At 55.9% G+C, this 9,928-nt stretch overlaps 1 pseudogene; it reads right to left on the bottom strand.

The window, feature by feature from the left end:
• Positions 1–976: 976 nt before the first annotated feature.
• On the bottom strand, positions 977–1,532 carry LOC120323492 (annotated as a pseudogene).
• Between the last annotated feature and the right edge of the window lie 8,396 nt (positions 1,533–9,928).

Genomic DNA, 9,928 nt, shown 5'->3' with positions numbered 1-9,928 from the left:
TCCCTGCCCTGAAGGTTTGTGGCCATCAGGCTGGAGCTGAGGGGGTTGGGCAGGTGCCTGAGGAGGGGGTAGAACAAGGGCTGTGTCCAACTGTGCCAGGAGGGCTGTGCTGGGCAAGGATGAGGAGGCTGCAGAAAACAGTGGCACTGGGGAGATGAGAGGAGCAGGGGGAGAGACCTTGTGCCTGCCCACGCTGGGCAGGAGCTGCCCCAGGATGGCAGCTCTGAAGCACTCACAGGATGTCCCTGTGAACAGGAGGGGAAGACTGGATCTGAAAATGAAACCTGGAAAGCCGAGAGCAGGAGTGTCATGGTGACACTGCAGGAGAGTTGCAGCCCTGGAGCAAGGTCCCAGAAGAAGTGACCCAGTCCATGCAGTGGCCTCAGAAGATCCCACAGCATCCTGGAGATGCTGGAAGGGAGCCCAGCTCTGCTGCACAAGTTCCCAGAGCCTGTCCCTGCCTGTGCTCCAAGGCTTCCACCCCCCAGGACTGTGCTCAGAGAGCACTCAGGCCTTACAGCGAGAAAGGGGCTCAGGAGAACAGTGTGGAAGTGGCAAGAGAGCAGCTCTGCAAAGACCAAGCTCTGCTGCTCCCTGGCAGTGCTGCTGGGCTGGGATTATTGTCCCCTTCCCGTTTGCAAATACACCCTGTCCTGCAGTGTGCTGTCCTTTGGGAACATCTGAGAAGAAGGGTCTTGGACAAAGAAGGCACTGCAGGGTCCTTTATTTTGTTTAAATACTCTCTGAGCACAATTCACCATTTATACATCTCTGGGTCCAATTCAATGGGTAGACACTAAATTAGAAGGCAGATGCATAACAATATTTAATTGCACAGAAAATTATTGCTAGAAGAACCCGATGATCGCCACGAAAAACCTGAGCAGGAAGGCTGGGCCATGAAGGAGTCCCATTCTGAATGCTATGCACCAGAAAACAGGCACTTTATTGCTCCTGAAAAGCATCCAGTCATCATTTTCCTCAGGGCATCCTTGAGCTCCTGATTCCTGAGGCTGTAGATGAAGGAGTTCAGTGCTGGAGGCACCACTGAGTACAGCTGACACCAACAGATCCAGGGCTGGGGAGGAGATGGAGGGGGGTTTCAGGTAGGAAAATGCTGCAGTGCTGAGGAACAGGGAGAGCATGGCCAGGTGAGGGAGGCACATGGAAAAGGCTTTGTGCTGTCCCTGCTGAGAGGGGATCCTCAGCACAGCCCTGAAGATCTGCACATAGGAGAACACAATGAAAACAAACCAACCAAATGATAAAGAGATGGAAAACAAGAGATGCCCAATTTCCCTGATGTAGGAATGTGAGCAGGAGAGACTGAGGATGTGTGGGATTTCACAGAAGAACTGGCCTAGGGCATTGCCCTGGCCCAGGGGCAGGGAAAATGTATTGGCTGTGTGCAGCAGAGCATTGAGAAAGCCAGTGGCCCAGGCAGCTGCTGCCATGTGGGCACAAGCTCTGCTGCCCAGGAGGGTCCCGTAGTGCAGGGGTTTGCAGATGGGAACATAGCGGTCGTAGCACATGATGGTGAGGAGGGAAAACTCTGTTGAGATGAAGAACAGAAAGGCCTGGGCAGCACATCCCTGGTGGGAGATGTGCCTGGTGCCCCAGAGGGAATTGTGCATGGCTTTGGGGACAGTGGTGCAGGTGCAGCCCAGGTCTGTGAGGGAGAGGTGGAGCAGGAAGAAGCCCATGGGGGTGTGCAGGTGGTGGTCACAGGCTACGGTGCTGAGGATGAGGCCGTTGGCCAGGAGGGCAGCCAGGGAGATGCCCAGGAAGAGCCAGAAGTGCAGGAGCTGCAGCTCCCGCCTGTCTGCCAATGCCAGGAGGAGGAACTGGGCCATGGAGTTGCTCTTGGGCATTTGCTGCCTCAGACTATTTTAATCTGTTGAGGAGGAAAAGTCAATACTGAGTTAGGCCAGACTTCTGAAATAAAATATATTACATGTCTCACAGCCAACCCACTCTCAGGCTCTCTCTCCTCACTTAGACCTCCCTGCAGCTCCCTCCCCTGAGCTCTGGCTTTTGCTTGCTGAGGGGACCATCGGAAGCAGTAACTCTCTGATGGGCTCCCAACAACTCCTTGCTCTGCAGCAAGATGGAAGTTGGAAAGCACCATGATCTCAAATTAATAGTATTCGTGATACATCAAAGAGCTTCTCAGCTTTGCTGTTTGCAATTTGCCCAAATGAGGACTGAGCTGAGGGAATTCTTTGTGTTTGTTCACCCACTTGCACCTGCCACACTTAGGAGTGGTTGTGGAGGTTTGAAATCCCTGACATTCCTATTGCACTGCAGGTCAAGTCTTGTGGGTTCTGAGGGGCACAGGGACGGTCCCTCAGTGCAGAGAGAAGAGCTGCTCTGCCCATCAGTCCTGGGCTCAGCTGCCCTGTGCTGGCAGCTTGGAGCTGGAGGAGCATCCCACTCAACTGTTCCCCTACAGAGAAACTGCCCAGAGATCCAGGAATCCATGTCCAAAGAACAGATTGACACACCCCTCACCTTTTCATCTCTCCCCTCCCAGAGTGAGACACAAACTGCTGATTGCAGCTGCCCAGAGCATTTCCATGGATTTAGCACTGAGGAGTTTTCTCCATGGGGATCCTGTGCAGCACAGAGATACTATGGCAGAGCTGTGCCCTTCTGGAGGGCACCTGCAGCCCTGCAGGACACCCAGGCAAGCAGCTAAATCCCCTGAAGGTGCCTGGAGGGCACTTGGGCACTTTGCTGCCACACACACATCCCCACAGCAGCACCCTCAGGAATCTGTCCACCACAGGAATCTGTCCACCACAGGAATCTGTCCCACCCTCAAACCCCACAGTGACTCAGAAAAGCCAATGGTGAGAACAAGGAGAGCCCAGGCAGCAGGGAATGGCAGTGAAATGCCACGGTGCTGCTGCCAAGGGAGGAGGGACACCCAGAGACAGCTGGAAATCAGGGCCCTGTCGTTGCCTGGGCTCTGGCTGCTGCAGGGCAATGCACAGCCCAGCCCCCGTGGGCCTGAGGGCACAGGCTCTGCTTAGGCTGGGAAAGGAGCCCAGGCAGGAGCTGCTCAGGGAAGGGGTCTGTGCCACAGGGACAGCAGGGAGGGGCCCACATCCCCCTGGCCAGCACTTGTGGCAGCAGCTCCCTCTCCCTGCCTGCCTGTCTCTGGGTGAGGAGCTGTTCCTGACAGCAGCCCCTGCCTGTGCCCAGCTCAGCTCCCTGCCAGTGCTGCCAGAGCCATCCCCAGCCCAGTGCCAGGGGCAGCTCTGCCTGGGCAGGGGCTGCAGAGCAGATCCCAGACCCCTGCGGTGGCTGGGAAGGGGGAGGTGTTCTGGGGGGATGTGCTTCCTGAGAAGGGCCCCTGGAAATGGAGGAGGTGGAGCTGAAGCTGTGAGGAGCCCTGACCCTGCAGCTGAAGGGCCCTGCCCTGCCCAGCCCTGCCCTGCCCTGAGGGGTCACTCCTTCCACCCCCCCCCTTCTCCCTGCAGGGCCGTGGCAGCTCCTTGGCCGGGCTGAGAGCTGCCCCTGGCAGGCAGCAGAGTCCCTGCCCCAGCACACAGAGCCCTGGGGGCAGGACCCTGCTCTGCCCCACAGCCCTGGGCACCCCTGGCTGCACCCCCACCTTCCCACCCCACAGCCAGCCCTGGCACAGGGAACCTTCTGGCCCTGGGCCTCTGAGGGGGCAGCAGCAAGTCCTGCTCTGCAGCAGCTTCTCCTGCTGCACCCCAGCAAATCCAGCAGAGCCATCCTGACAGCTCCTGCCACTGCTGCCATTTGGCAGCTGGCAGAGGCACTTGCAGGAACTCCCCTGCACTGCTCTGCAGCCACAGCCTGAGCGTGGCAAAGGGCTGGCAAGGTTCCTGCCCTGAGCAGCTCTGCCCTGTCCTCCCAGCCCAGGATCCCTTGAACCTCCTGCTCCCTTCTCCTCTCTGTCCTTGCTGCCTGCAGCTCCTGCCCTGCTCTGCCATGTGGCCACTTCCCCTACACTGCAGCAACTGGGAGAGTCCTGCTGAAAGATCCTAGAAGCTGTGGGATGTGCCAGCTTCAGGAGATGCCTCCAGGAAGGGAAGCTGAACTTTCCTACAGCCAGAGAAATCTTCCTTCAAATCCTGGGAAGGCTTCTAGCCTAGTGAGGGCTCAGTCACCTCCCAGCCCAGGCTGCCTCTCATCTCCCTCCCTTCTCTCCTGTGCCCTGGGTGCTGCAGGCAGTGCCCTCAGCCCTGCTGGGCTGTGCAGAGGAGCTGCTCACCAGCAGAGCTGTCTCTTTGAAGCTCTTCTTGCTTGCCAGGAGCTCCCTGTGTGCCAGGAGCCTGGCCCAGCTCAGCAGCACAGCAACAGCCCCAGGCAGCCCTTTCTCTGCCCCTCTGGGCTCCCTCCAGCTGTCCCTGGGGCTCCAGGGGAACCTGCTGGCACACAGCTGAAGGAAATCACGATGTGCCTTCTCTCAGCTGGGCACAGACACTTCTTTCAGCACTGTCATTTCTCCAAACAGACACACAGGTAAGTCCAAGAGTCCCCTTTTCATGTCCCATCATTAGACAGGAAACCCAGACAGTGCCCAGGAGGGATCTCCTTCACCTGCACTGAGGGAAGGGACTCAGCTGAGTCAACAGAGGTGTCTCCTTGTGGCTCTGCAGACCTGGGGCCAGAAGGACACTCAGCTCCCTCCACAACCCCCATGGGCTGGGATTCCTCCTGCCCCAGCTCAGTGGGCCCAAAACAGGCCCCTGCAGTGACTCCTTGTCCCAGCTCCCATGGGAATGAAGGAAGACCAAAGCCAGGAGTGACCTGCTGGGACACAAAGCCCTGGTTCCTTCTGAGGGGCCAGAGGTGACCGAGATTCCTGCTGGGAACTGCAGGCTCCAATGGAGCAGTTCCTAGGGACAGGGCAGCAGCTGTGGGATCTCCTTGGAGGCTGCTGGGACACTGCTTTGGCCAACTTCAGGGGCAGAAGGTGCCCACATGTAGGACAGGGGAACCTGTCACTGTTCCTTCTGTCCAGGGCAGCCCCTAGAGGTGTTCAGGTGACCAAATGGAGTCAGGTGGCACAGGGAGAGAGGTCTCTCTCCTGTTCTTTCTCAGGGTATTTTCTACATGTCCTCAGAGTACAATGGCCGTTGTCTCCTGGACATCCCTTCACTGCTGAACCTACTTCAGGACAGGGCTTTGCCTGGATTGAATAGCCAAAGAGGGGCCTGTAGTGCCAGGGGAGGTGCCAGGGCTCTGCAGCACAAGTGCAGCAGCTGCCCTGGACAGCACAGGGCCTGTGCAGGGACCCCGTCCCCATTCCCAGCAGTTGTGGGACAGGCACCACTCAGGGCTTCTCAGACACATTGGGGGCCTTTGGGGCAGGGAGTGAATCCCAGCCCTGCAGGGACACAAAGGCTGTCCCTTCTCTGCCCAGCCAAGGCCGGGCCAGGCACGAGTCCAAATCCCATCAGCCCAGGTTGTCCACACTTGTTTCCTCCCTCTGCTGGCTCTTCTCTCCCCCAGCATTTCAGCAGCATGTGCTGATCTCCTCAGGGGTCCGGCCTGTGGTTGTCACCCTGGACCTGAGTCCCAGCACGTCCACCCCCAAGACCATTGTCAGCAAAGCCTCTGCACACCCCAGCTCTCGGGGCTTTCAGAGCAGCTTTCCCCACTGCAAGTCTGTTCTTACCCTGGTGCCCCCGCTGAGGGGCTGCAGCCAGACAGGCCCCAATGCCCTGCGTGTGGGGCACAGGCAGGAGGAGCTGCAGCCCCAAGTCTCTCTTCATTCCACTTGCAGGCAATAACAGCCCAGGCCTGCTGAGACAGTTCCCAGGTTGCAGGGCTGTGATGGGTTGGGAGAGAAGGTCAAGGAGACACAGGAGAGAAAGAGCAGGAGAGAGTTGTCCTCAGCGGGAAGGAGCTTCTGGGACCTGTGGAGCTGCTCTAGGGGATGAACAAACTGGGTGAAGTGAGGGTGAGAGGAGAGAGTGGTTTGGGTGACATTGTGGAGTGAGACAAAGAGCCCATTCCAGTTGGCTTTGATAACCCTGGAATTCACTGGAAAGGCAGCACGAGAGGATGGAAAGAGTCCCAGAGGTTTGTGCAGGGTCTTGGTGAAGACAGCCCTTGGGCCACAGGCCTTTAGAGCACAGCTGCCAGGCTGGTGGGCAACAGGGAGGCTCATCTGCATCTGCTTCTGTCCAAGAGGAACCAAGAGGTTCCTACTGACTGTAGTGATGGGAATGTACGATGGTTGCCATGGTAACTGACCACAGCAATGGGACTGTACGATGGTTGCCATGGTAACGGACCGTAGCAATGGGAATGTATGATGGTTGCCATGGTAACTGACTGTAGCAATGCGACTGTATGATTGTTGCCATGGTAACTGACCATGGCAATGGGACTGTATGATGGTTGCCATAGTAACCGACTGTAGCAATGGGAGTGTGTGGTTGTGGTTGCCATGGTAACCAGCCGTGGCAATTAGAATGTATGGTGGTTGCCATGGTAACCGACCAGAGCAATAAGAATGTATGATGGTTTCCATAGTAACCGACGGTAGCGATAGGAATGTATGATGGTTGCTATGGTAACTGACCATTGCAATGGGAATGTGTGATGGTTGCCATGGTAACTGACCATTGCAATGGGAATGTGTGATGGTTGCCATGGTAACCTACCATAGCAATGGGAATGTATGATGGTTGTCATGGTAACTGACTGTAGAAACGGGAATGTATGGTGCTTGACATGGTAACCGACTGCACCAGTGGGAGGTATGATGATTGCCATGGTAACCGACCATAGCAGTGGGATGGTTGCCATGGTAGCTAACGGTAGCAGTTTGAATCTATGCTGGTTGCTATAGTAACTGACCGTAGAAACCGGAATGTAAGGTGGTTGTCATAGTAACCGACTGTACCAGTGGGACGTATGCTTGTTGCCATGGTAACTGACCGTTGCAACACAACTGTATGATGTTTGCCATGGTAACTGACCGTAGCAACAGGAATGTATGATGGCTGCCATGGTAACTGACCATAGCAATGGGAATGTATGATGTTTACCACGGTAACTGACCGTAGAAACAGGACTGTAAGACGGTTGCCATGGTAACTGACCATAGTAACATGACTGTATGCTGTTTGCCATGGTAACTGACCATAGCATTGGGAATGTATTATGGTTGTCATGGTAACCAACCATAGCAATAAGAATGTATGATGGTTTCCATGGTAAATGACGATAGCAATGGAAATTTATGGTGGTAGCCATGGTAACCGACTGTACCAGTGGGAATTATGATGGGAGGGGGGTAGGAAAGCAGGAGGGGTGTGTGCAGCCTGCAAGGCCAGAGCAGCAGCAGGGCCAGGGCAGGACAGCCTGCAGGAGAGATGGCCAAGGGCTCTGGCAGGGCTGCAAGGCCCAAAGGCACCCAGGCCTTTGTCCCCTTGCCTCTGGCAGCTGCCTCTGCCACTCAGCCCACCACAAACAACTTGCCTGGCAGGTTCTGCACTTGGGTTCTGCCTCGCCCCTCCCTCAGGAGCCTGGCAGGGGTTGCCCAGTTTTGGGCCTTTGTTGTTCCTCCCCCTCCCATCCCAGTGCCCCCCAAACAGCCCTGAGCCAGCCGGGAGGGACAGGATCTGCTGGGCCAGGGCCTGGGGCTCAGCCCTTGGCCTTTGTGCTCCACAAAACCAAGGCAGGCTTTGCTCAGCATTGCAGGGGCCTGCCCAGAGCCTTTGTCTGCCTGCACTCCTGGCCTCCAAGGAGCTGTTCGAAGGAGTCCCTGGGGAGGCTTGGTCAGTGCCCTGCCCTCAGTGGGGCCCAGCAATGCTTCAAGGGACTTGCAGTTTGTCTTCTGACTTCTTCAGCAGCTTCTTCAATCTTCTCTCACTACCTCAGGATCATGGGCTGGGCTGCAAACACACCGTGGGGCTCATTAAAATGCAGAAATCCCTCAGGATCTCTTTGTCTTCCTTTAATTATCTTCAAGGTAATTTCAAAACAAGTCTTCAGTATTTGTACTTTTCCTTTTTTAATTCAATTATGGATATATTTTAGTTCAGAGGAGAGGTGATAGAGGTGTTCTCCAAGTGATCTTGATGCTGAGTGTCTCCTCAGGAGATCCACACTGACCCTGGATGATCAACCTCGCTCCTCATCCCCCAACCTCACCAGTTCTGACATGGCCCATCTTGGACTGACAGCTGCTGCAGCTCCAAACACACTGTGGGACCCATTAAAACACTGAAAATCTGCTTTGTCTCTTGTGGGATCTTGTTGTCCAGGCCTAGGGTGTGATGGTGTTCAATAGAGGTGTTTCTCTACAATTCTACCTTGAAAAGAAGTCTAAACACGCTAAAGGAATTTAGAAAGTTTGATATCAAATGGGGTAATAAGATTGGGTCTGTGTAAACTACTGTGCTAAAGGGTGGGATATAATACAGCTGCAGGACTTTTGCATTAGACCTCTGATGGCCCATCAAAGCCCATCCCCCCCTCGACCAATCTTGAAAGGCAGGAAAAACCCTTTTCCCAGGCCCCTCACGGGAACTCTGCGCAGGCCCAGGAGATGTTGGGGGTTCGTGGCACGGCCCGGGACACCATCCATGGATATAACTCATAACTTCTTGGAGTGTGGGGGCTTCCCTCCCCCACCCCCAATGGATCAAGGCCACCACTTCAATTGACAGACAGTGGAGCTGCAACTGCCAAGTTCCATCTCTGGACCCCGTGGGCAGTGACTATAGACAGCTTTCCACTCTCAGCTTTGCTTTCTCTTACTCTCCCTTACCCTTATCCTGCCTTTCCCTTATGCATTTTCCCTAAAGGTTCTCTTTATGCCATGTTGCTGTAGATGAGAGATAGAGATGATAACGCCCAAAATGGCAATATACCTGTTTACCTTTGAAACACCATTGTTCTAAAATAAACCCTACATATATATGTTTTCTAACACCAATTATTCAGTCACCCTCAGCATGATCCTGCTTATTCCCAGTATACCCCAGTTGCTCCAACATGGTCCCAGCTGCCCTCAGAACGCTCCCAGTCAGTCCCAGTATGACCCCAGCCGCCTTCACTGTGGGCCCAGTTGCTCCCAATAGGATCCCAGTTGGGCCCAGCATGGTCCCAGTTGCTCCCAATTGCTCCCAGTGGGATCTTAGTAGCTCCCAGTTGCCCCAAGCGTAGAACCACTTGCTCCCAGTATGATCCTAGTCTGATCCCAGTATGATCCCAGTCTGATCCCAGTATGATCCCAGTACATATGATCCCGCTGGATCCAGTTGGGGTCTCGGTGTATCCCGGTGTCCCCCCTGTCCCTCCACCCCGGTGTCCCCCCCTTTTCTCTCCCCACAGAGCTCCTGAGCCGCCGGCGGCCTCAGCCCCTCCCCAGAGCCTCGGGCCCAGCCTGGACCCCCCCCCATTCCCGTGAGGATTTTGGGGGGATTGTGTGTTCCCCCCTCCCCTGCTGTCACTCTACCTCCATCCGGCTGCTCCCAGTGATCCCAGTAAAGCTTCCCAGTTCTCCCCAGTCCTGGTTATTGGGGGCAGTGGAGGAGGGGCTTGGAGGGTCTCTGTGAGGTGGACCCGAGTTTGGGAGGGGCAGAACCGACCTCGGGATGGATCGGGAATGGGGATCCCCTGTGTCAACCCGTTCTGGGGGGGCTTTGGGAGGGCACCTGCCCCTCAATAAAGCACCCAGCTCATCCCAAAAGGTGCTGGGACACCCCAAAAGCTTCCCCAGAGCTCCCCAAGGACCCCCAAACACACTCAGAGCCCACCCAGAACCCCACCCAACCCTTTTTCTGGGGGGACTTCTCTGGGCACTGGTGGTGCTGGGAGCCCCCCTGGCTGCGGGCGAGGAGCTCTCGGGTGAGCAGGGGGTGGGAAGGGGGAGGTCGGTGGGAAAAGGGGGGTCAGAGGGGATAAAGGGGTGGTGGGACCCCAAACTGAG

The sequence above is a fragment of the Pipra filicauda genome, unplaced genomic scaffold (genome assembly GCF_003945595.2).
Source record: "Pipra filicauda isolate LSUMZ 115617 unplaced genomic scaffold, ASM394559v2 scaffold1112_size28465_pilon, whole genome shotgun sequence".
Lineage (NCBI taxonomy): Eukaryota > Metazoa > Chordata > Aves > Passeriformes > Pipridae > Pipra > Pipra filicauda.
Note: the sequence above shows the minus strand (reverse complement) of the source record. Positions and strands in the feature narration are given on the sequence as shown.